The following is a 26,227-nucleotide window of genomic DNA, read 5'->3' as shown; positions in this document are numbered from 1 at the left end:
CCAGATTCCTAAGAGGTCAGTAAGAGGCGAGTACAAGTGCACTAGAGTGTCTTCCGTCCCCTGTCCTATTGCTCTCCTATATCTTTTATACCATTATTCTTTCCTATATTTATTCTATTCTTTCACCAATATATTTTATTCCTATATATCTTATCTTCTCTTCTTTCTTAGATATATTTTACTATGAGTATATCCTCTATGTTCTGTCTGGGTCCCTCCAGCAAACACCAACCCAAAAAGAGAAGCCAGACACACTGGTAAAAATCAAAGGCAGTTTATAGAATTCAAAGCAAACACAGGTAACAGAAAATGTCCTTACACACAGGAACACGCTGAAACTTCAAAGATGTTTCACGAAGGCCATGAAGTAAAACAGGATTCTTGCTGTCAAAAACAACACTGGAGATAACAAACATACACCTCCCCCAAGTCTTCCAGTCTTCTAGGCCACAAGCCAAGATCAGAGACGCCGAGAAGCAAAGCAGGGTCACAGGACTTTCAAGTTGATAACTCTCCACATGGCTAAAAGGGCTTGCCTGCCTTTTAAACCCTGCTGAGGAGAACCACACCCAAACCCAGCTGTTGCCAATTGAATGATGCCAATACCTTTCTAATTGGTCCCGTCTCTGAGCTGCACGTCTCTGTCTCATGTCAATTATAGCCTGTGCTTCCTCATCCAATGAAGCCAGGCTACTGGCTGGGGAGAGCCCCCCCCCCCGGGGGCTCTCAGGCTGCTCCCCCTCATCCTCTTCCTGACGTTCCTCTCCCCCGTCTGCCTGGTCCTCCCCCTCCTGTTCACTGTCCTCCTCCTCCGGGCCTGGATCCAGCAGAGACGCAGCCGGTCCCTGAGGAGCCTCAGGCTGAATCACAAAACTCTATAACATTCATTATATATTTACTATATGTATACACAATATAACTCTCATTGTGCAATGGACAAAATCAATCAATAAATAAATAATAAATAAAGAGATGGACAGAGACAAAGAGAGAGAGGATAGTTGATAGATAGATAGATAGATAGATAGATAGATAGATAGATAGATAGATAGATAGATGATAGATAGATAGATAGATAGATGAAAGATAGATAGATAGATAGATAGATAGATAGATAGATAGATAGATTAATAGATAGATAGAGATAGATAGATAGATAGATAGATAGATAGATAGATAGATAGATAGATAGAGACAGACAGACAGACAGACAGACAGATAGATAAGAGAGAGACAGAGAATATAAATATAGATAGATGAGAGGCAGGGAGAGAATAGAGAGAAACAATGCTTGAGTGAGTTTTCCCCCTCTGAATATCTCAAATATATCATCCCAGATTTGTTTAAAATTACTCTTCCAATCTGAAGCAACACATTTTTCTGTATGTTTGCATGTGTAATTTATTGCCCTATGAAGAGTTGTCTGAAAGGCTACAGCTGCTGCCTGCCTTGGATTTTATTTTATTTTAGCCAATTTTACAGCTGGCTTGACATGAAAATACAAATCTAAGCTTGATAAATACCAACTACTGTTCTTATGTAGGAGAAATTAATTTCCAAACTGCATGGTAGGCCTGACGGCAATCGCAGCTCACGTCAAGAAGCCAGATCCTGCAGTTTTGTCAGGCAAGCAGTAATAAGCAATGATCACTTCTATCTCTCTGCTGCACCAGATTTCGTTTGAGAGAAATGCAAATGTGTCAGCTTGTTAAAGTACCTGATTGCCATAGTATTTAATCAGTGGAAGGATGATAGCTTACTGCGAGTGGAATAAATTCCAATTCAGGTAAGCAACGTTTGCTTCCTTTTTCTCTTCCATTGCATCTTCCAATGGCAAGTGGAACTGATGTGCCGGTGCCTGGAGGCTGTTGGTGCCTGGATGGGTGTCAACAGACTCAAACTCAACCTGGATAAGATGGAGTGGCTGTGGGTTTTGCCTCCCAAGGACAATTCCATCTGTCCTTCCATCACCCTGGGGGGGGGGGGGAATTATTGACCCTCTCGGAGAGAGTCCACAACTTGGGTGTGTGTCCTCCTCGATCCACAGCTGACAGCTGTGGCGAGGGGGGCGTTTGCCCAGGTTCGCCTGGTGCACCAGTTGCGGCCCTACTTGGACCGCGAGTCACTGCTCACGGTCATTCATGCCCTCATCACCTCGAGGTTCGACTACTGTAATGCTCTCTACATGGGGCTACCTTTGAAAAGTGTTCGGAAACTTCAGATCGTGCAGAATGCATCTGCGAGAGCAGTCATGGGCTTCCCCAGGTATGCCCATGTTACACCAACACTCCGCAGTCTGCATTGGTTGCCGATCAATTTCCGGTCACAATTCAAAGTGTTGATTATGACCTTTAAAGCCCTTCATGGCATTGGACCAGAATATCTCCGAGACCGCCTTCTGCCGCACGAATCCCAGCGACCGATTAGGTCCCACAGAGTGGGCCTTCTCCGGGTCCCATCAACTAAACAATGTCGGTTGGCGGGCCCCAGGTGAAGAGCCTTCTCTGTGGCGGCCCCGACTCTCTGGAACCAGCTCCCCACAGAGATTAGAACTGCCCCTACCCTCCTTGCCTTTCGTAAACTCCTTAAAACCCACCTTTGTCGTCAGGCATGGGGGAATTGAGATATCTCCCCTGGGCCTATACAATTTATGTATGGTATGCTTGTATGTATGTCTGCTTAATAATGGGGTTTTTTAAATATCTTAAATTGTAAATTATTAGATTTGTCATGAACTGGTTTTTTTATTGTGTTGTGAGCCGCCCCGAGTATACGGAAAGGGGCGGCATACAAATCAAATAAATAAATAATAAATAAATAACAGATTAACAGAGTTGGAAGGGACCTTGTATGGCATCTAGTCCAGTGATGGGATCCTACGGGTATGGTCAGGTCTGCAGTGGTGTTGGGCGAACCGAACCTGCAAAGTTCGGGTTCGTGCTGAACTTTGCAGTGTTCGGCATGCTGAATCCGAACCTTTTAAAAAGTTCGGGTAAAGTTTGGGTTCGGGTTTGGCCGAACACCACGAAACGACGACGCCCGGGAGGAGAGTGGGGAATCCCACAAAGGGATTCCAGGGGCGGGGCTTTGACGTCATGGAGACTCCTTCCTGGCTGGCTGAAATGGGGAGGAAGGAGTCTCCGTGATGTCAAAGCCCCGCCCCCGGAATCCCTTCATGGGATTTCCCACCTCCTTTTGCTTGCAGCACCGCTGCGGCATCCTTTTCTGTAAAAATAAAAGGAAGCAAAAGGAAGTGGGGAATTCCCCACCTCCTTGTTTATTTTTACAGAAAAGAACGCCGCAGCGGCTTGCTGCAAGCAAAAGTTCGGGTTCGGGTTCGGCAAACTCACCCGAACTTCACGGCAATTATTCTTATTTCTAGGTTGAATCTCTCCTTTAAAAAAAAATTGCATCAATATAAATACATAAACATTGCGACTTCTGTCTATAATTCATTTTGATACAAAAAGCAATAATAACAATAACAACAATGATTATTATTATTATTATCATTGTTGTTGTTGTTCAGACAGCTCATCATTTGGAACACAACACGCCAGATATCACTGTTGTCAAGGGCTGAAAAGTACAGTTCATTGATATTGCTGTACCAGAATCGAAGAAAATGAACTGGGAAAAATTATGAAATCTCACTACCTGACCATTGGAATTACATGCCTATGGATGAAACATGTAACAGTGATACCCATTGTCATCAGCGAACTTGGTACCATGTCCAAGAATTCAGAAAAATATTGTTCTTGTGTTTAGTTGTCTTGATGTCCAGTGCTCTATAGTGTTGTTTTGAGAGTAGGAGTTAAAACAATTTATGTCCAGGATTTAATTTAATTTAATTTATTAGATTTGTATGCCGACCCTCTCCAAAGACTCGGGGTGGCTAACAACAATATAAAAAGACAATGTAAACAAATCTAATATTAAAAACAATCTAAAAAAACCCCAATTTAAAGAACCAATCATACATACAAACATACCATGTATAAATTCTATAAGCCTAGGGGGAAGGGAAAATTTCAATTCCCCCATGCCTGACGACAGAGGTGGGTTTTAAGGAGCTTGCGGGGGCAACTCTGATATCTGGGGGGAGCTGGTTCCAGAGGGTCGGGGCCACCACAGAAAAGGCTCTTCTCCTCGGTCCCGCCAAACGACATTGCTTAGTCGACGGGACCCGGAGAAGGCCAACTCTGTGGGACCTAACCGGTCACTGGGATTTGTGCGGCAGAAGGCGGTCCCGGAGATATTCTGGTCCGATGCCATGAAGGATGCGAGGGGTCTGTAAATATTTTCACAGCCCTCTTTTTGACTTGTGCAGTATACAAGTTCTCGATGGAAGGCAGGTTGGCAACAATTGTTTTTTCTGCAGTTCTGATTATCCTCTGAAGTCTGTGTCGGTCTTGTTGGGTTGCAGAACTGAACCAGAGAGTTATAGAGGCACAGATGACAGACTGTCAATCACTGATACTTAGAATAGTTCATACCCTTAATATAAGAAGGGAGAGGGGTGGTATACAAATCCAATTAATAAAATAAAATAATAAAGAAAGAAAGAAAGAAAATAAACACAGCCTTTTTCAACTTTTTATCTCACAAAGAGGGGGGAAAATGAGATCCAATAAGATCTGACTTTGTGGGTTTTGAGGTTGAGAGAGGTTGCTTGTGAAACTTATATCCTGCGACCTTGGTTGTTGTTTTTTTTAAATTACCAAAGCAATCAGCTCCTTCGTACTCTTAGTAGATATTTTACAGTTGACATTCTTAACCTCTGGACTTTCCATTCCCACAGAAATCAAATTCTCACATTAGAATATGGAATTGCAATAAATATAGGGACTAATTGGCTTGAAAGAATGCATTGGGTCATTAATTGCTGCCTGAGGTTTTCCCCCCCACACCACCAAAATGCAAAATGTACTATTTATCCTTGCTGTGTATGAATAATAAATAGAATACGCCATTAGTCTTGGGCAGCTCAGAATGAAGGGACCTATTAAGCACTTATCAAACCAACTTTTAATGAATACATCAACAAGAGAAAAGCTTCTGTTAAATAATATAAAAGAGAGTGTGGTTTTTTTAAACTTTTTGATAACATCTAAGATGTTGACATACTCCTGATTATACAGGAATTATGCAGTCTGCAGTCTCATTTTCATTTAACGGCCTCTCAGCAAAACAAACTGAGATTGTCCTTCTCGTTCAGAACAGGAACAGTAGCTGCGTCAGCTTTTTCGTGGCTCGATGCTCTCTTTTCGATTAATGCAAGGAGTTTTCCACCAATTCACTTTATAGTGCCACACTTGGAATACTGCATCCAGTTTTACTTACCATGTTATAAAAAAAGATATTGAGACTCTAAGAAAGAGTGCAGAGAAGAGCAACAAAGATGATTAGGCGACTGGAGGGTAAAAGACATAAAGAATGTTTGCTGGACTTGGGAATGTCTAGTTCAATGAAAATAAGAACTAGGGGTGACGTGACAGCACTGTTCCAATATCTCAGGGGCTTCCACAAAGAAGAAGGAGCCAACTTATTATCTAAAGCCCCTGATGGTAGGATAATAAGCAATGGGTGGAAACTAATCAAACAACTTTTTAACTACCAAAGCAATCAGCTTCTCTGTACTCCTGGTAGATAGTATCCATAGTATCATCCCCTAACCCCCAACATTTTACCCTTACACTGTTCACGGTTGACCTCTCCAGATTCCTAAGAGGTCAGTAAGGGGTATGCATAAGTGCACTAGAGTGCCTTCCAATCCCTGTCCTATTGTCTCTCCTATATCCTATATCCCATATATCTTCTCTTCTATCCCTATATCTTTCTTCTGTTCTCTCATTGATTTATTTTATCCTATATTCTCTCTTCTATTCTTTCTCTAATTCTATTTCCTCAAAGGTGTCCTCTATTACTAAAACACGATCTAAGTATTGCCCACAAGATCATATGCTGCAACGTCCTGCCTGTCAATGACTACTTCAGCTTCAACCGCAACAACACAAGAGCACGCAACAGATTCAAAATTAATATTAATCGCTCCAAGCTTAACTGTTAAAAAATATGACTTTAGCAATCGAGTTGTCAAAGCGTGGAACTCATTACCGGACTCAGTAGTGTCAACCCCTAACCCCAACATTTCTCCCTTAGACTATCCACGATTGACCTCTCCAGGTTCCTAAGAGGTCAGTATGGGGTGTGCATAAGTGCACTAGAGTGCCTTCCAACTCCTGTTCTATTGTCTCTCCTATATCCCATATATCTTCTCTTCTATCCTTTTATCTTTCTTCTATCCTCCCATTGATTTATTTTATCCTACACTCTCTCTTCTATTCCTTCTCTAATTTTATTTCCTTGAAGGTGTCCTCTACTACCATCATTATGTATTATTGTGTATCGCAGTGATTTTCAACCTTTTTTGAGCCGCGGCACATTTTTTACGTTTACGAAACCCTGGGGCACATTGAGCGGGGGGGGGGGGGGGCGCTAAAAAAGTTTGGACAAAAAAATTCTCTCTCTCTCTCTTCCTCCCCTTCACTCTATTTCTTTCTCCCTCCCTCTTTCTCTCCCTTCCTTCCTCTTTCTCTCTCTCTCTCTCCATCCCTCTTTCTTTCTCTTCCTTCCTCTCTTTTTTGCTCTCTTTCTCTCTCCCTCCCTACCTCCCTCTATGTCTTTCTCTCTCTCTCCTTCCCTCTCTCTCTTTCTCTCTCTCTCTTGCTTTCTTTCTCCCTCTTGCTCTCTCTCTTTCTTTCTCTTGCTTTCTCTCTCTCTTGCTTTCTTTCTCTCTTGCTTTCTTTCTCTCTCTCTCTCTTGCTTTCTTTCTCTCTGAGCTTCGCGGCACACCTGACCATGTCTCGCGGCACACTAGTGTGCCACGGCACACTGGTTGAAAAACACTGGTGTATCGGACAAAATTAATTAAATAAATAAATAACTTAAAACTAAGGAGAATTTTCCTGACAGTTAGAACAATTAAGCAGTGGAACAACTTGCCTCCAGAAGTTGTGAATGCTCCAACACTGGAAGTTTTTATGAAGAGATTGGACAACCGTTTGTCTGAAGTAGTATAAGGTTTCCTGCCTGACAAGAGGGACTAGAAGACCTCCAAGGTCCATTCCATTATTCACCCAACCCACAAAAGCCAATGCAATTGAGCCGGGGTGGCGCAGCAGGTAGAGTGCTATATTGCAGGCCACTGAAGCTGACTGTAGATCTGTAGGTCAGCGGTTCAAATCTCATCACCGGCTCAAGGCTGACTCAGCCTTCCATCCTTCCGAGGTGGGTAAAATGAGGACCTGGATTGTGGGCGCAATATGCTGGCTCTGTTCAAATTTGCTATTGCTAACATGTTGTAAGCCGCCCTGAGTCTAAAGAGAAGGGCGGCATTAAAAAAAAAAATCAAATGAATGAATGAATGAATGAAAGAAAGAAAGAAAAAATAGATAGATAGATAAGTAAGTAAGTAAGTAAGTAAGTAAGTAAGTAAGTAAGTAAGTAAGTAAATAAATAAATAAATAAATCTTTTTACTAGATTAAACAGAACAGCAGGGTTAACAGAGTGGGTCTTCTCCGGGTCCCGTCAACTAAACAATGTCGCTTGGCGGGACCAAGGGGAAGAGCCTTCTCTGTGGTGGCCCCAGCCCACAGGAACCAACTCCCCCCAGAGATTAGAATTGCCCCCACCCTCCTTGCCTTTCGTAAGCTTCTTAAAACCCACCTCTGCTGCCAGGCATGGGGGAACTGAGATATTCCTTCCCCCTAGGCATTTACAATTTTATGCATGGTATGTCTGTATGTATGTTTGGTTTTATAATAAGGGTTTTAACTGTTTTAATATTGGATTGTTATATGCTGCTTCTATTACTGTTGTTAGCCACCCCGAGTCTACGGAGAGGGGCGGCATACAAATCCAATAGATAGATAGATAGATAGATAGATAGATAGATAGATAGATAGATAGATAGATAGATAGATAGATAGATAAATTAACTTTACTCACAGCCTTGATAATATTTGTAACCTGTCTCCTGTCCCTACTGGCAGTGGCCCCTGGGAGACACCTCATCAGCTTCACCACATCCTTACTCTGTCCCAAATCCACACTTCTAACAGTCGAGTCACCTAGAAGAAAATGCATTCTCTAAAATTATGGTAATGTTTTCAATGTAAGGCATTTTTAATGGATTTCAACCTCCTCCAATTTTTCCCTTATAATGTTCTCATTTAATCCTAATATATAAACAGATATCTAGCAGATTTTATGTGCTGTTAAATGAAACTGTTGCTAATGTGAATATTAGCAGCATTCTCCCCCTGCTAATTATCTTTGTACCTGGATATTTTGCTACCAAAATGTATTCATTACAAAATACATGCATACCAATATTTTGCCTTTTTGCGAAAACCTTTAAATGTTTGATGACTGGAATGTTAGGGCAATAATTTATAGCTGTATTATTTTCATAGTTGCATATTATAATAATTCACTGGAGCAGAAACACATTGCAAGCAGAAAGATTAGCTGGTTGTAAACATCAGAAGAATAAGAGATAAAATGAGGAAGAAGAAGAATGGCCCGTGTTTAGAAATAGGTTGATTTGAAAGATTCTTATGATAGAGTTGGTGCTCTATTTAGGTTGTCAAGACATAAGCGAACCTCTTAAGAACACAGCCTAGAAATAAGAAGATATTTTCTGACAGTGAGAACAATCAACCAATGTCCAGTCAACGAAGCAGTGGAAGTGATGTGCCGGTGCCTGGAGGCTGTTGGGGTCTGGATGGGTGTCAACAAGCTCAACCCAGACAAGACGGGGTGGCTGTGGGTTTTGCCTCCCAAGGACAATTCCATCTGTCCATCCATTACCCTGGGGGGGAATTATTGACCCCCTCAGAGAGGGTTGGCAACTTGGGCATCCTCCTCGATCCACAGCTAACATTGGAACACCATCTTTCGGCTGTGGCGAGGAGGGCTTTTGCCCAGGTTCACCTGGTGCACCAGTTGCGGCCCTACCTGGACAGGGAGTCATTGCTCACAGTCGCTCATGCCCTCATCACCTCGAGGTTCAATTGCTGCAACTCTCTCTACATGGGGCTACCTCTGAAAAGTGTTCGGAAACTTCAGATCGTGCAGAATGCAGCTGCAAGAGCCATCCTGGGGCTCCCTAGATTCGCCCATGTTTCTGCAACACTCCGTGGCCTGCATTGGCCGCCGATCAGTTTCCGGTCACAATTCAAAGTGTTGATCATGACCTTGCTGGCTGCTCTCTTCTGGGTTCTGTTGCTCCAATTGCATATGCTCCAGTTTTGGGACTTAATACTGAAAAGGTTCGCTGTCACTGGTATAGGGTCTCTTGCTTGAGCAGGAGGTGGGACTAGATGACCTACAAGATCCCTTCCAACTTTGTTATTCTGTTACTCTTATATTTGTTTATTTATTAGAGTTGGAAGAGACCTTGTAGGTCATCTAGTCCCCTGTCCTATTGCTCTCCTATATCTGCTATACCTATATATCTTCTTCTACTCTTTCATTGATATATTTTATTCCTATATCTTCTCTTCTATTCCTTCTTAGATATATTGGAGAAAATATTTACTGACCCCTCACATCCTGGACATAAACTGTTTCAACTTCTATCCTCAAAACGTCACTACAGAGCACTGCACACCAAGACAACTACACACAAGAACAGTTTTTTCCCGAACGCCATCACTCTACTAAACAAATAATTCCCTCAACACTGTCAGGCTTTCTACTAAATCTGAACTTCTATTCTACTAGTTTTTCTCATCGTTCCTATCATCCTTTTCCTCCCACTTAGGACTGTATGACTGTAACTTGTTGCTTTTATCCTACGATTTTTATTAATATTGATTGTTTCTTCATTGCTTATTTGACCCCTATGACAATCATTAAGTGTTGTACCACATGAATCTTGACAAATGTCTCTTTTTCTTTTATGTACGCTGAGAGCATATGCACCAAGACAAATTCCTTGTGTGTCCAATCACACTTAGCCAATAAAATTCTATTCTATTCTATTCTATTCTATTCTGTTCTATTCTATTCTGCATTTTACTATTTGTATACCCACTAAAACCCTCATTGTGTATTGGACAAAATCAATCAATCAGTCAATCAATCAATCAACCCCTGCCCAGGCAAGAGACCCTATACCACTTCAGACAAATGGCAGTCCAATCTCCCCCCGAAAGTCCCAATTGTTGGAGTGCTCACAACCTCCACAGGCAAATTGTTCCACTGGTTGATCGCTCTCACCATTAGAAAGAAAGAAATGTTTGGGAAAGACATGTCCTGACAGATAAAACAATTGATCAGCGGAATAGCTTGCCTCCACAAGTTGGAAATGCTCCAACTCTGGAAGTTTTTAAGAAGATGTTGGATAACCATCTGTCTGAAGTAGTGTAGGGTTTCCTGACTAAGCAGGGGGTTGAACTAGAAGACCTCCAAGGTTCCTTCCAACTCTGTTATTTATTTATTTATTTATTTACTTACTTACTTACTTACTTACTTACTTACTTACTTACTTACTTACTTACTTACTTACTTACTTACTTACTTACTTATTTCCAATATACAATGAGGGTTTTAGTGGGTATATATCTATATACACATAGTAAAATACATGATGAAGGTTATAGAGGAGATACTCATAGTAAAATATATCTAAGAAATAATAGAAAAGAAGATATAGTAATAGAACATATCAATGAAAGAATAGAAGAAGAGATATAGGAATAGAAGAAAGCTATAGGAGATATAGGAGAGCAATAGGACAGGGGACGGAAGGTACTCTAGCGCACTTGTACTCGCCCCTTACTGACCTCTTAGGAATCTGGATAGGTCAACCGTAGATAATCTAAGGGTAAAGTGTTGGGGGTTTGGGGATGACACTATGGAGTCTGGTAATGAGTTCCACGCTTCGACAACTCGGTTACTGAAGTCATATTTTTTACAGTCAAGTTTGGAGCGGTTAATATTAAGTTTAAAACTGTTCTGTGCTCTTGTGTTGTTTTGGTTGAAGCTGAAGTAGTCGCCGACAGGCAGGACGTTGCAGCACATGATCTTGTGGGCAATACTTAGATCTTGTTTAAGGCGTCTTAATTCCAAACTTTCTAGGCCCAGGATTGAAAGTCTAGTCTTGTAGGGTATTCTATTCTATTACAGTAAGTAAGAAATACAATTAACATAAGAATTTTGTTGGGTTAGCAGTGAGATTTGGTACCTGCTCTACTTCAAATGGGCAGAAGAGGAGGGAAATTCTTCACACACAATGGTTACCCAGTTTTTATTCTGAAAACCAACCCACGTTCTTCCTTTGCTACCAATTAATATGCCGGAAAGCCAATTTTATTCCCACCGCTTTATGCTTTCCTCACCCACCTAAGCACATACTTTTAAAATAACACAATTGCTTAAGCATTGGGGGAATAAATAGCTTTGTTCGGTCACTCTCAAGTGGATGCATTGTGAACTTTTATATGCATTACTATTGGCTTTTATGCTACTGTTCGTGTCTGTATTGAACTTTACACTCCACTGAAGGAGATTTTCATGAGTGATTAATTATATACAGTTGAACGCAAAGAAGAGAGCATGGAGATGCAGGGGGTTAATTTAGAAAATGAAGTGAATAAATGTAGGGCTTAAAAAACAGTTGGGTTAATCAGCTGCAAAGCTAAGTTCAAAGCTAATGGCAGGATAAGAAGTAATGGATAAAAGTCCATGGAGATTCTCAGTCATCCAGGTCATGGTTGTCCCAAAGGCAACTGGACTTTCTTATTTTTCTCTGAAGATGAAGCAATGTTGTAATTTCATATGTTGCAGGAATGCCTGGCCGGTGCTTCACTCCCCGGCCTGGATTTGCTGCAGGGCCAGGGAGACACGGCCCTCCGGCGTAGCTGCCATCTTGGGGCCGAGATCTCGCGAGATTTCGCGAGATCTCAGCCATTTCCAGAAGCATCGGCCATAGCCGATGACATCATCGGGGGCGGAACCTGCCAGCCCTATAAAAAGGGGGGGAGTATTTAGTGTGGGGGGGAGTATTTAGTCAGACACCAGTTGTGCAAGTTCTATTTATTTTATTTTATTTATTTTTATTTATTTATTTAATTTGTCCAATACATAATACACATTGAAGAGAAAGATATGTAATAATATAGGTAAAGAAAAGTATAGAAGAAAAGATATAAAAGTATAGGTGAACATATTTGAAAGGAAGAAAAGATAAATGAGATAAGGAGAGACAATTGGACGGGGACAGAAGGCACACTGGTGCACTAATGCACGACCCTTACTGACCTCTAAGGAACCTGGAGAGGTCAATCGTGGATAGTCTAAGGGAAAAATGTTTGGGGTTAGGGGTTGACACAACTGAGTCAGGTAATGAGTTCCACGCTTTGACAATTCGGTTGCTGAAGTCATATTTTTTACAGTCAAGTTTGGAGCGGTTAATATTAAGTTTGAATCTGTTGCGTGCTCTTGTGTTTAAGTTCTCCCACTTAAAAAGATGAGCGAGGCCTGTACTTGACATCATAAGTAGACCACAACCATGAGAGACAACATGAGAAAACACATCCAGAAAATCATATTGTCTGATTTTTAATGAATTTCATTTCATTCAGTTGTGGGAGAACTTGCACAACTGGTGTCTGACTAAATACTTTTTCCCCCCACTCTACGTTGTACACTCTTAAGAGAGCTGTGAAATTGTTTACAGATACTTCACATCCTGCACACAACCTGCTTCAACTCCTACCCTCAAAATGATGCTACAAAGCACTGCACACCAGAACAATTTAGACCCAAGAAGGTTTTCCCATCACTCTGCTAAAAAAATAATTCCATCAACACTATCAAACTATTTACTGTTCTGTCTGGGTGCCCCCAGACTTCAACACCAACTGGAAAAAGCATCCAGACACGCTGGTAAAAGCAAAAGCACTTTATAGTTTGAAAAATAAACACAGAGAAAAACCTGTTCTTCCCAACAGGCAGGCTATGAGACTTCACAGCAGAGTCCTGATGGCCAGACAATACAGCAGACTTCTTGCTGGCACACCCACCACTGTAGAGAATAAGACCCACACCTTTTCCCCCCAAGGTTTCAGTATTCAAAGTCACAAACCGGAATTCCAAGACGCCAAAGATCACAGCCAGGTCCCAGGACTCCCAAAGATAATACTCCACAAGCCAGGAAGGGTGGGTCTGCCTTTTCAGCCTTTCCAGAGAGCACCACACCCAAACCCAGCTGTTGCCTCTTTAGTGCTGAAAGTACCTGGCTAATTGTCCCCTTCGTTGTGTTGCTCTTCTCTGCCGGAGATCAATTATTGCTTGTGCATTTTCATCTAAGGAATCCAGGCTGCTTGCTGGGGAGAGCTCCCTCTCGGGGGACTCTGGCTGTCCTCCCTCTCCCTCAGCCTGAGATTCCTCCTCCCCGTCTGCCTGAACCTCCTGTTCCTCATCGTCCCCCTCTGAGCAGGAAGCCGGCAGAGGATCAGCCGTTCCCTGAGGGGCCTCAGACGGAATCACAACATTTACTAAGTCAGCACTACTATTAATCTTGTGTAGGGTTTGTATCTATTGCGTGCTCTTGTGTTGTTGTGGTTGAAGCTAAAGTAGTCATTGACAGGCAGGACATTGCAGCATATGATCTTGAGGGCAATACTTAGATCATGTGTGTCATAGTTCTAAACTTTCTAGACCCAGGATTGTAAGTCTAGTTTCGTAGGATATTCTGTTTCGAGTGGAGGAGTGAAGGGCTCTTCTGGTGAAGTATTTTTGGAGATTTTCAAGGGTGTTGTCTTTTCTTCCATTCATATATCTTTTCCTCTATTCTTCATTGACGTATTTTATTCTCATATCTTTTCTTCTATCCTTTCCCTGATATTTACTACCACATGTTTTTATTCTCTTTAACTTTCATTTTGTATTGGACAAAAGAAATAAATGAAAATAAATAAATAAATAAATAAATAGAAACATAGAAACATAGAAGACTGATGGCAGAAAAAGACCTCATGGTCCATCTAGTCTGCCCTTATACTTTTTCCTGTATTTTATCTTACAATGGATATATGTTTATCCCAGGCATGTTTAAATTCAGTTACTGTGGATTTACCAACCATGTCTGCTGGAAGTTTGTTCCAAGGATCTACTACTCTTTCAATAAAATAATATTTTCTCATGTTGCTTTTGATCTTTCCCCCAACTAACTTCAGATTGTGTCCCCTTGTTCTTGTGTTCACTTTCCTATTAAAAACACTTCCCTCCTGAACCTTATTTAACCCTTTAACATATTTAAATGTTTCGATCATGTCCCCCCTTTTCCTTCTGTCCTCCAGACTATACAGATGGAGTTCATTAAGTCTTTCCTGATACGTTTTATGCTTAAGACCTTCCACCATTCTTGTCGCCCGTCTTTGGACCCGTTCAATTTTGTCAATATCTTTTTGTAGGTGAGGTCTCCAGAACTGAACACAGTATTCCAAATGTGGTCTCACCAGCGCTCTATATAAGGGGATCACAATCTCCCTCTTCCTGCTTGTTATACCTCTAGCTATGCAGCCAAGCATCCTACTTGCTTTTCCTAGCACCCGACCACTACTTGTATTCAGTAGTCAGATTCTCCTTTTGCTTCCACATTTCCTTCTATTTATTTTTGGCTAGCAATTCTTTTGACCCACTTTCTGAGGTTCACTTGGGGACTTATCTAAGTGACAGGGCTACATAGATAGCAATAAAACAGGGTTCACCAAGCCAGACACAGCCTTATACTGCATGTTTGAACCCATTTGGTATTCAAGGTTTAAACCATTGCCATTATTATTCCACATCTTTAAACACAGTCTGTCTTTAAGGAAGTGTGATCTTTTTGTTCCTGAAGCATGCTGCACATATTGCTTGAAGCCAAATATTCCAATTTCAATGTTAAAAAGAAATGCTTAATTGAAAAAAGAGCAAAAAAGATAATAATACTCGAAGTAGTAGGAAAAACAACGTTGATGCCTCCGTTCCGACTTATCTATAGGTCACAAAATCATATACCAAAATGTCCTTCCTGTTAGTGATTAATTCATCTTCAACCGCAACAACACACGAGCAAGTAATATATTTAAACTAAACTAAATACAAAAACCTGCAAACAGATGTACAGTAGTCCCTCACCTATCGCTGGTGTTACGTTCCAGACCCGGCCGCGATAGGTGAAATCCGCGATGGGGAATTTATCTACTGATAGTACTTATTTAAGTATTTATATTGTAATTGTTTGGTAAGTTTTCATTGTTTTAAGTGTTTATAAACCCTTCCCACACAGTATTTATTTTAGATACAGTATTTAAATACAGTATTTACAATTTTAGATTTTTATTTTTTTTAAAAAACCCTGCCGATCGAGTTCGGCAGGCTGTTTAAATCTGCTGATCGACTTCCTCAGAAACCCGCGATGAAGTGAAGCCGCAGTAGGTGAAGCGCGGTATAGCGAGGGACTACTGTATATTTAAACTAAATGTTAACCGCTCTAAACTAGACTGCAAAAAATATGACTTCAGAAACAGAGTGATCAACACCTGGAATGCACTACCTGACTTTGTGGTTTCTACCCCTAACCCCAAAACCTTCAACCTTAGATTATCTGTACCTACCGTCCCTGTCCTACTGTTCTTTTGTCTTTTATCATTACTTCTTATCATCACTTTTTCTAATGCTTTGTTTATTATTATTATTATTATTATTATTATTATTATTATTATTAATTAGATTTTTTGGCCGCCCCTCTCCGCAGACTCAGGGCAGCTCACAACAGCGATAAAAACAATACATGGTAACAAATCTAATAATTAAAATCTAAAATAACAGTTTTACACTACAAAAAAACCCTAATAGATAAAATACATACACACAGTCATATCATGCACAAAGTTACATAGGCAAGTGGGGGGGATGTCTCAGTTCCCCCATGCCTGATGACAGAGGTGGGTTTTAAGGAGTTTACGAAAGGCAAGGAGGGTGAGGGCAGTCCTAATCTCTGGGGGGAGTTGATTCCAGAGGGTCGGAGCCGCCACAGAGAAGGCTCTTCCCCTGGGTCCCGCCAGACGACATTGTTTAGTCGACGGGACCCAGAGAAGACCAACTCTGTGGGACCTAACTGGCTGCTGGGATTCGTGCGGCAGATGGTGGTCTCGCAGATATCCTGGTCCGGTGCCATGAAGGGCTTTATAGGTCATAACCAACAATTTGAATTGTGACCGGAAACTGATCAGCAACCAATGCAGACTGCGGAGTGTTGGAGTGACATGGGCATATTTGGAAAGCCCATGATTACTCTCGCAGCTGCATTCTGCACGATCTGAAGTTTATACAAACTACCACCCTATAATTTTGGAAAATATGTAAAGAAAGAAAGAAATAGACAGGAAAATTGTATCTCATTGAGGCTGTTGAGGCGAGAAGAGGCCAGGCATTCTAACCCTAAACCTTGACGTGAATGACATCAAATTGGCCATTTCCACCCAGCCACATGACTATCCAGAAACCATCCAGGCACATGACCACAAAGCCACTCCCACCCAGTCACATAACTACCAAACCACTCCCCACTCAGTCACATGACCATCAAGCCATGCCCACCATCATATGACCATCAAGCCAGGCCCACAAAGTAAGCCACGCCCACAGAGTGGTAGTAAAAAAATATGGAACTGACTCCTGGAACTCTTCCCTGTCGTGAACAGTCTGTGAGAGGCATCTACAATGTTACATCCCCCCCTCCCCATGGAAGAAAGAAACCTAGCAATACACAGCAACAGAGCTCATCCCTCCTCCAAAAAAAATCACACCAATGCTTAGGCAGGGGGTTGGACTTGATGCCCCGCATGGTCCCTTCCAACTCTAACAATAAATAAATAAATAAATAAATAAATAAATAAATAAATAAATGAATGAATGAATGAATGAATGAATGAATGAATGAATGAATGAACGAACGAATGAACAAATAAACAAACAAACAAACAAACAAATAAATAAAAAACAAACAAGGAAGCAAGGAAACAACAAAGAAGCAAAGAAGCAAAGAAGCAAAGAAGCAAAGAAGCAAAGAAGCAAAGAAGCAAAGAAGCAAAGAAGCAAAGAAGCAAAGAAGCAAAGAAGCAAAGAAGCAAAGAAGCAAAGAAGCAAAGAAGCAAAGAAGCAAAGAAGCAAAGAAGCAAAGAAGCAAAGAAGCAAAGAAGCAAAGAAGCAAAGAAGCAAAGAAGCAAAGAAGCAAAGAAGCAAAGAAGCAAAGAAGCAAAGAAGCAAAGAAGCAAAGAAGCAAAGAAGCAAAGAAGCAAAGAAGCAAAGAAGCAAAGAAGCAAAGAAGCAAAGAAGCAAAGAAGCAAAGAAGCAAAGAAGCAAAGAAGCAAAGAAGCAAAGAAGCAAAGAAGCAAAGAAGCAAAGAAGCAAAGAAGCAAAGAAGCAAAGAAGCAAAGAAGCAAAGAAGCAAAGAAGCAAAGAAGCAAAGAAGCAAAGAAGCAAAGAAGCAAAGAAGCAAAGAAGCAAAGAAGCAAAGAAGCAAAGAAGCAAAGAAGCAAAGAAGCAAAGAAGGAAGCAAGGAAGCAAGCAAGTAAACAAACAAACAAACAAACAAATAAATAAATAATAAATAAATAAATAAATTCTAATTTATTTATTTTTTAAATTATTCTTGGCATTGAAACCACACTTTCCACAGTTTTTTTTTAAATTGAAACAATTCACTTTAATGATAAAACAAATTAGGTTGGCTAAAAAGTGTGGTCTCGTTGTGCTAGGAACATGGGAGGTAGCAGCAGGACAAATATTGTATATGGGGTAAAATGAAGCTCATCTTAAGAAGGGGAGGATCTCTGTTTCAGATAGTTCTCTCCAAAAACAGATTAAATGTGCGCGGACAACTGTGGCGGATCTGCAGCAGCACATTTCGAGAAAGCAAAGTCCATCCTTTATTTCCTTTTAAAAATAGTTTTCCTGGAATGGATAAAAACTGAAATCAGAACAAATGTAGAAACCTGCAATACAGTAAATCTTCAATATTAAGGCTTGTGCATTGTAGAATATCAAGTAAATTTATTCTGCTCTTGCTGAACCCTTAAGCATTATCTTCCAAAAATCCTTCAGGACCAGCACGCTCCCCAAGCTGTGGTCAAAAGCAATAGTCATCCCCATTTTCAAAAAAGGAGACCCTTCACTAGTGGACAACTACAGACCAATATCTCTCTGTTGCGTCCCTTGTAAAATCATGGAATCAATTATAAATCGACAAATCACCCTCTACTTAGAATCTAATAACCTACTCTCAAACAAACAATTTGGATTCAGAAAGAAATTATCCTGCAACCTACAACTACTTCACTGCAAAAACATTTGGGCTACCCTCCTCGACCAAGGAAAATCCATCAATGCAATTTATATAGACTTTTGCAAAGCCTTCGACTCAGTGGTCCACGACAAACTACTCCTAAAACTCAAATCCTATGGCATCTCAGGACTCCTCCACAACTGGATTACTGCATTCCTGTCAAACAGGCAACAAATTGTCAAAATTGGTAGCACCATCTCCACCCCCGCCCCTGTCATAAGCGGCGTTCCCCAGGGAAGTGTACTAGGTCCCACTCTCTTCATTCTCTACATCAATGACCCTGATCCTACGCAGCTTTTGCTCAGGCAATCTCACACTACTCACAAGAGCCTACAAAACTTTTGCCAGACCCATCCTAGACTACTGCTCATCTGTCTGGAACCCATACCACATCTCAGACATCAACACCCTTGAAAATGTCCAAAGATATTTCACCAGAAGAGCCCTTCACTCCTCCACTCGAAACAGAATATCCTACGAAAATAGACTAACAATCCTGGGCCTAGAAAGCCTAGAACTACGGTGCCTAAAACACAATTTGAGTATTGCCCCCAAAATCATATGCTGCAACGTCCTACCGGTCAATGACTACTTCAGCTTCAACCACAACAACACAAGAGCACGCAACAGATTCAAACTTAATACGAACCGCTCCAAACTTGACTGTAAAAAATATGATTTCAACAATCGAGTTATCGAAGCATGGAACTCAATACCGGACTCAATTGTGTCAACCCCTAACCCCCAACACTCCTCCCTTAGACTCTCCACGATTGACCTCTCCAGGTTCCTAAGAGGCCAGTAAGGGGCGTACATAAGTGCACTGGTGTGCCTTTCGTCCCCTGTCCAATTGTCTTTCCTTTCTTTCACCTATCTTATATATTCTCTTCCTTTCACATATCCTCTCCTCTAAGTTAACTTTCACCCTCATATATATTACCACGTGTCTATTTTTCTTCCTATGTATTTGTGTATTGGACAAATGAATGAATAAATAAATAAATAAAAATAAATTACCCCAACGGGCCACATTGATTTAACAAACATTAACAGAAGCAGCAATGCAAGAACTCTGGGGGTATTGCTCAGCAGTTAAAGATACAGCATTTCTGAGAAAGCTACCAAGGCACAACTTTAACCCCCACAAAATCCACCCCATTTTTGACGCCAACTTAAAACCCTGACGCTTAGAACAAGTTTTGCTAAACTCTTTGAGTGTTAAGTGTCTTGAAAGTGATCAGCTAAAATCCTTTCCACAGTTTTTAAGACAGTGTGCTACTTCTAGTATCAGAAGAATTCTGTCAACCGTAACAAAGATTTGACTTGATTTGATTAGCGGAAGATCAACTTGGCCAAAATTATGTATATATTATTTGTAGAAACTATCTAAATCATCTGCAGAAGTCATCCGGTTAAGATGAATATCACTAACGTATCGTGGAAAGAAACATCTCTTACACCTGTCAGGGGCAAAAGATCAAATCCACAGATGAAGGTCCAATTTAACTCATTTATAAATAAACATTTATCGCTAAGCATGCCTCTGTACAAGAATCTTTTCAAATAATGGTTAGAACTTGCTTGGTGTTAGATAAGGGTCAACAGAATTTGAGATAAGGGTCAACAGAAGTTAGATTCAATTCGCTTGTCTCAAAGGTGCTTTTTAAAAAGCAACTGAACTTTTTTTTTTCTTTTCTGTTCATTCCTTGTATTGGAGGAAGTTCCAAGTAGGAAGAAAGACACTGGAAACAAGGAGGCTCTTTGGAAAGATGATTTATTGATGGACAGGACCACAAGGATTTTAGATCCTGGGCAGCTGGCCGCACGAAGTGGAGAGTGAGTATTATACACTGCTAAAAAAAATAAAGAGAACACTCAAAGAACACATCCTAGATCTGAATTAATGAACTTTATTTATTTATTTTTATTTATTTATTTAGTCCAATACATAATACACATTGAAGAGAATAGATATGTAGCAATATAACTAAAGAAAAGAATAAAAGAAAAGATATAAAAGTATAGGTGAACAAATTTGAAAGGAAGAAAAGATAAATGAGATAAGGAGAGACAATTGGACAGGGGATGTAAGGCACACTGGTGCACTTATGCACGCCCCTTACTGACCTCTAAGGAACCTGGAGAGGTCAATCGTGGATAGTCTAAGGGGAAAATGTAGGGGGTTAGGGGTTAACACTACTGAGTCAGGTAATGAGTTCCATGCTTCGACAACTCGGTTGCTGAAGTCATATTTTTTACAGTCAAGTTTGGAGCGGTTAATATTAAGTTTGAATCTGTTGTGTGCTCTTGTGTTGTTGCGATTGAAGCTGAAGTAGTCATTGACAGGTAGAATGTTGCAGCATATGATCTTGTGGGCAATACTTAGATCGTGTTTTAGGTGTCATAGTTCTAAGCTTTCAAGACCAAGGATTGATAGTCTAGTCTCGTAGGGAATTCTGTTTCGAGTGGAGGAGTGAAGGGCTCTTCTGGTGAAGTATCTTTGGACATTTTCTAGGGTGTTGATGTCCGAGATGTGGTATGGGTTCCAGACAGATGAACTGTATTCTCATTGAATACTTTGTCTGTACAAAGTTGAATTTGCTGGCAACATGTGAAATTAAATTGTCAATCAATGTTGCTTCCTAAGTGGACAGTTTGATTTCACAGAAGTTTGATTTACTTGGAGTTATATTTGTTGCTTAAGACATGACCCCACAGGACATAATAGGATTAACCCTCTAGTCATATAACAGCAGGGTCCACTGCATTGTAAAATCACCTGGGGTCATTATATCAGCCTAAGGTCCCACCAAATGTAATTCAGATGAACATGACTCCATATGGGGGTCTGACTACAGCCAATAGAATGTCAGGATATAAACCTGATGTAATATTACAAGTACAGTAGAAGTAAAATGAATGCTGAGTCATGGTGCTTCAGCAGAATGATGCAATCTGTTCTATGATCTGATTGGTCAGTACATGCATATATTGTAATACACCTTTTGTGTGGATGTGATCTGGTTTGATGGCTTGGTTTAGTGGTTTAGCATAGTTTATTTTATTTTATTTATTTAAAAATGTATGGTCTAATATAAATCCCAGCGACCGATAAGGTCCCACAGAGTTGGCCTTCTCCGGGTCCTGTCGACCAAACAATGTCGTTTGGCAGGCCCCAGGGGAAGAGCCTTCTCTGTGGCAGCTCCGGCCCTCTGGAACCAACTTCCCCCAGAGATTAGAATTGCCCCCACCCTCCCTGTCTTTTGTAAACTACTCAAGACTCACTTATACCGCCAGGCATGGGGGAGTTGAGATATTCCTTCCCCCTAGGCCATTACAATTTATGCACGGTATGTGTGTGGGTATGTTTGGTTTTATAATAAGGGTTTTTAGTTGTTTTAGTATTGGATTGTTACATGCTGTTTTTATCACTGTTGTTAGCCGCCCCGAGTCTGCGGAGAGGGGCAGCATACAAACCCAATAAATAAATAAATAGATAGATAGATAGATAGATAGATAGATAGATAGATAGATAGATAGATAGACAGACAGACAGACAGACAGACAGACAGACAGACAGACAGACAGACAGACAGACAGACAGACAGACAAACAAACAATAAAATAGTGTGGTCTAATAGTGGTTGGTTGTTTGGTGGTTTGTTCTGTAATACAGTGTAGAGCAAATAGTTACTTTTTGATACTACCGAAGAAGTAAAAGATCCTTCTGACGAAAGAACTCCTGCTGTCGTGTCTTTATTAGGAAAACTACCTTGTTCCTGGTATCTGCCATGTTTCCAATGCAAATTCAAAATAACTCTGACATAGAATAAATGCTCTTGCTACAGGAACAGGAAGATCAAGGGCAAAGCTGTATATAGCAATAAATGAAGGGAACACTTAATCCCATCACTCTGGATCTGGAGGTCTTTTGCCTTGTAGATGGACTGGCCCAGTCTCTCTCTTAATGTGCGCCAAAATAGGGGCAGAAGCTGGGTTTCTGTTTCCTTTTATTTCGCTTTTAGGGAAAATATTTTATCCTTTCTTTTTAATATTTCCTAAAACATTTCATTCTTCTAGGATGGGTGGGTGACAACTTTCCACGCTTGCAAATGTTTCACTTCTCATCCAAGAATCTTCTGCTGGCGGTCACTTGCATTCTTTTAGAGAATCCCTGAGACCATTTGGAGGTTTAACTGTGACCTCAGTGCAAGCAGTGCAAACCTTTTTGGAAGGTCTGAAAGGACTGTGTTGTAAGCGGGAGATAAATGGTGGTGGTGTATTTCCCCACCACCACCACCACAAATGCATCTTTTGTTTTATGTACACTGAGAGTATATGCACCAAAGATAAATTCCTTGGGTGTCCAATCACACTTGGCCAGTAAAGAATTCTATTCTATTCTATTCTATTCTATTCTATTCTATTCTATTCTATTCTATTCTATTCTATTCTATTCTATTCTATTCTATTCTATTCTATTCTATTCTATTCTATTCTATTCTTGTTTAATTTAGTGAAGTTTAGTCTAGTCCAGTACACTCCAGCCTAGCCAACCTACCATGCCCTGCCTTGCCCTACCCTACCCTACGTTACTCTCCCTTACCCTATCCTACCCCACCGTACCCTATTATTATGTTCTCCTCTCCTCTCCTCTCCTCTTCTCTTCTACTCTGCTCTGCTCTACTCTACTCTACTCTACTCTATTCTTGTTTAATTTAGTCTAGTTTAGTCTAATCCAATACATTCCAGTCCAGCCCAGCCTAGCCAACCTACCCTACCCTCCCTTACCGTACCCTATCCTACCCTATCCTATTATTATGTTGTTCTATTCTGTTCTGTTCCGTTCCGTTCCGTTCCGTTCCGTTCCATCCCATCCCAACCCATTCCACTCCACTTTCATTCTATTCCATTCTATTCCGTTCTATTCCATTCTATTCTGTTCTATTCCGTTCTATTCCGTTCTATTCCATTCTGTTCTATTCCATTCCATTCCATTCTTACCATCAAGAACATCTTTGCAAGGGCATCCGTGTAGAAAGCTTCATTCCAAACATCTCCAAAACTCACAAAGAGCACTTTCCCCTTCTGAAGGCTTACAACAAGGAGAGGGGCCCACTGCAAATAGCCATAATTATATCTTCCAGCTCACCTTTATTTCCGAAAGGAATTTTCAAGTCCACAACTGGCCAGATGGATGGCTGAATGGTTTCTGCATGTCCTAATACTGAGGGAGAGGAAGCCAGAAATAAAAGAAAGAGTAAAAAAAAGGATTCTGGATTTAAAAATAAATCCAGGGTTATGAGGGATGATTACCATATTAGCATATGAGCTGTTCTGCCCCTCTACTTCTTTTCCCCTTCCATCCATCCATCCTGGCACAGCTTGGATTCAAAGAGAGGAACAGTCAGTCTGCTGTTTTAAAAGCCATAACCTTTGAAATTAAGACACGGCTTGCCGGCACAAACTGAACAGGTTTTTTTAAAAAAAAAAAAAGCAGTCATATTGCCAAACTGGTGGACCTTATTATTTTAACATCAGCATGATGGTGTTTTAAAAGCTTTCCGGCATGCTGAGAAAGTTAAATACACATGTTTCAGCTGGAGGGAAAAAAAATATCCCAGCAACGTTGACCAGCATTTAAATTATGGAGGTACCTGTCACTGCTGAGCATCAAAAGAATAGTACTTTCCATTTTTACATACGGTATGAAAGAACCTGCTGGAACGACATTACATCTGGTTGGGTATTTTAGTTTATTTTCGTTCCATTATTAATAATGTACTTAATGCTTGGGAATTGTCGAATGCGTTTTGAAATGGTTAGCTGCCAAGACTGATGCCCCCCTGACACCGTCCAATTTATTGGAGAGATTTCAGCTGTAGGGAGGAGTGCTTTTGTTTAACGAAGAGAAAGAAGACAGGAAAAAAGGAGAAAACTCTGCAGAGGTTATTTTGCATTTCTTTGGAGTGTAGTTTCAAGTTCAAGTTTTATTGGATTTATATGCTGCCCCTCTCCGAAAACTCTATATTTATAGTGTAACTATATCCATTATTATTATTATTATTATTATTATTATTATTATTATTATTATTATTAATTGGATTTGTATGCCGCCCCTCTCCGCAGACTCGGGGCGGCTAACAACAATGATAAAAAAACAACATGTAACAATCCAATTTAATAAAACAATTAAAAACCCTTATTATAAAAAACAAACATACACACAAACATACCATACATAACTTGTAATGGCCTATGGGAAGGAATATCCTAACTCCCCCATGCCTGGCGACAAAGGTGGGTCTTAAATAATTTGCGAAAGACAAGGAGGGTGGGGGCCATTCTAATCTCTGGGGGGAGTTGATTCTAGAGGGCCGGGGCCACCACAGAGAAGGCTCTTCTCCTGTGGCCCGCCAAACGACATTGTTTGGTCGACAGGACCCGGAGAAGGTCAACTCTGTGGGACCTTATCGGATGGATGATGTTCTAGGAACAACCTTGCAAGACAAAGTTTTATTTTATTTTAATGATGTTATTTTAATTATTTTATTTTAATTTTTATATTTTATTATCACATTTCATTTCTTTATTGTTTTGTTTTATTTTTTCTTTTTGATAATTCCCTTGTTGCAAAGTAGGAAAGAATGGGATGAAAATAGCTTTGCAAAGCTAAGAACAGATGAGACAAAACATTTTTTTTACAGGTAGCCCACGACTTACAACAGTTCGTTTAGTGACTGTTCAAAGTTACGACACTGGAAAAAGTGACTTATGACAGTTTTTCACAGTTACGACCTTTGTAAAATCTCCATGATCATGGGAGGAGCGGCAGTGGTGCAGTGGTTAGAATGCAGTATTACAGGCTACTTCTGCTGATTGCCGGCTGCCTGCAATTTGGCAATTTGAATCTCACCAGGCTCAAGGTTAACTCAGTCTTCCAACTTTCCGAGGTGGGTAAAACAAGGACCCAGATTGTTGGGGGCAATATGCTGACTCTGTAAAACAGTTTAGAGAGGGCTGTAAAAACACTGTGAAGCAGTATATAAGTCTCATCAGTATTGCCCTTCCTTCCTTCCTTCCTTCCTTCCTTCCCTCCTTCCCGCCTCCCTTCCTTCCTATGGTGGTGCAATGATTACAATATTTCAGGCTAAATTTGCTTACTGCCAGGAGTTCCATCCTGACCAGGTGAAGGTTGACCCATTTTCTACAGGTTTGGGCAAATTGGTCCGAACCAGGAGGAACCCACTCCATCTATGTATATATCTATGTATGTATCTATGTATGTATCTGTGTATGTATCTGTGTATCTGTGTATCTGTGTATCTGTGTATCTGTGTATCTATCTATGTATCTATCTATGTATCTATCTATGTATCTATGTACTGTATCTATCTATGTATCTATGTACTGTATCTATCTATGTATCTATGTATCTATCTATGTATCTATCTATGTATCTATCTATCTATGTATCTATCTATCTATGTATCTATCTATCTATGTATCTATCTATGTATCTATCTATGTATCTATGTATCTATCTATCTATCTATCTATCTATCTATCTATGTATCTATGTATCTATGTATCTATCATCTATCTATCTATCTATCTATCTATCTATCTATCTATCTATCTATCTATCATCTATCTATCTATCTATCTATCTATCTATCTATCTATCTATCACACTTTTAAAACACCCATCTCCCCTTCAGCAGGATTTTAATTAATTGCTCTCTTAAAACCCACTGTCGTCAGGCATGGGGAAATTGATTCCCCTGGGCCCTCTCTCCTTTATGTATGTATGAGAG

Source organism: Erythrolamprus reginae, chromosome 3 (assembly GCF_031021105.1).
Source record: "Erythrolamprus reginae isolate rEryReg1 chromosome 3, rEryReg1.hap1, whole genome shotgun sequence".
Lineage (NCBI taxonomy): Eukaryota > Metazoa > Chordata > Lepidosauria > Squamata > Dipsadidae > Erythrolamprus > Erythrolamprus reginae.
Note: the sequence above shows the minus strand (reverse complement) of the source record.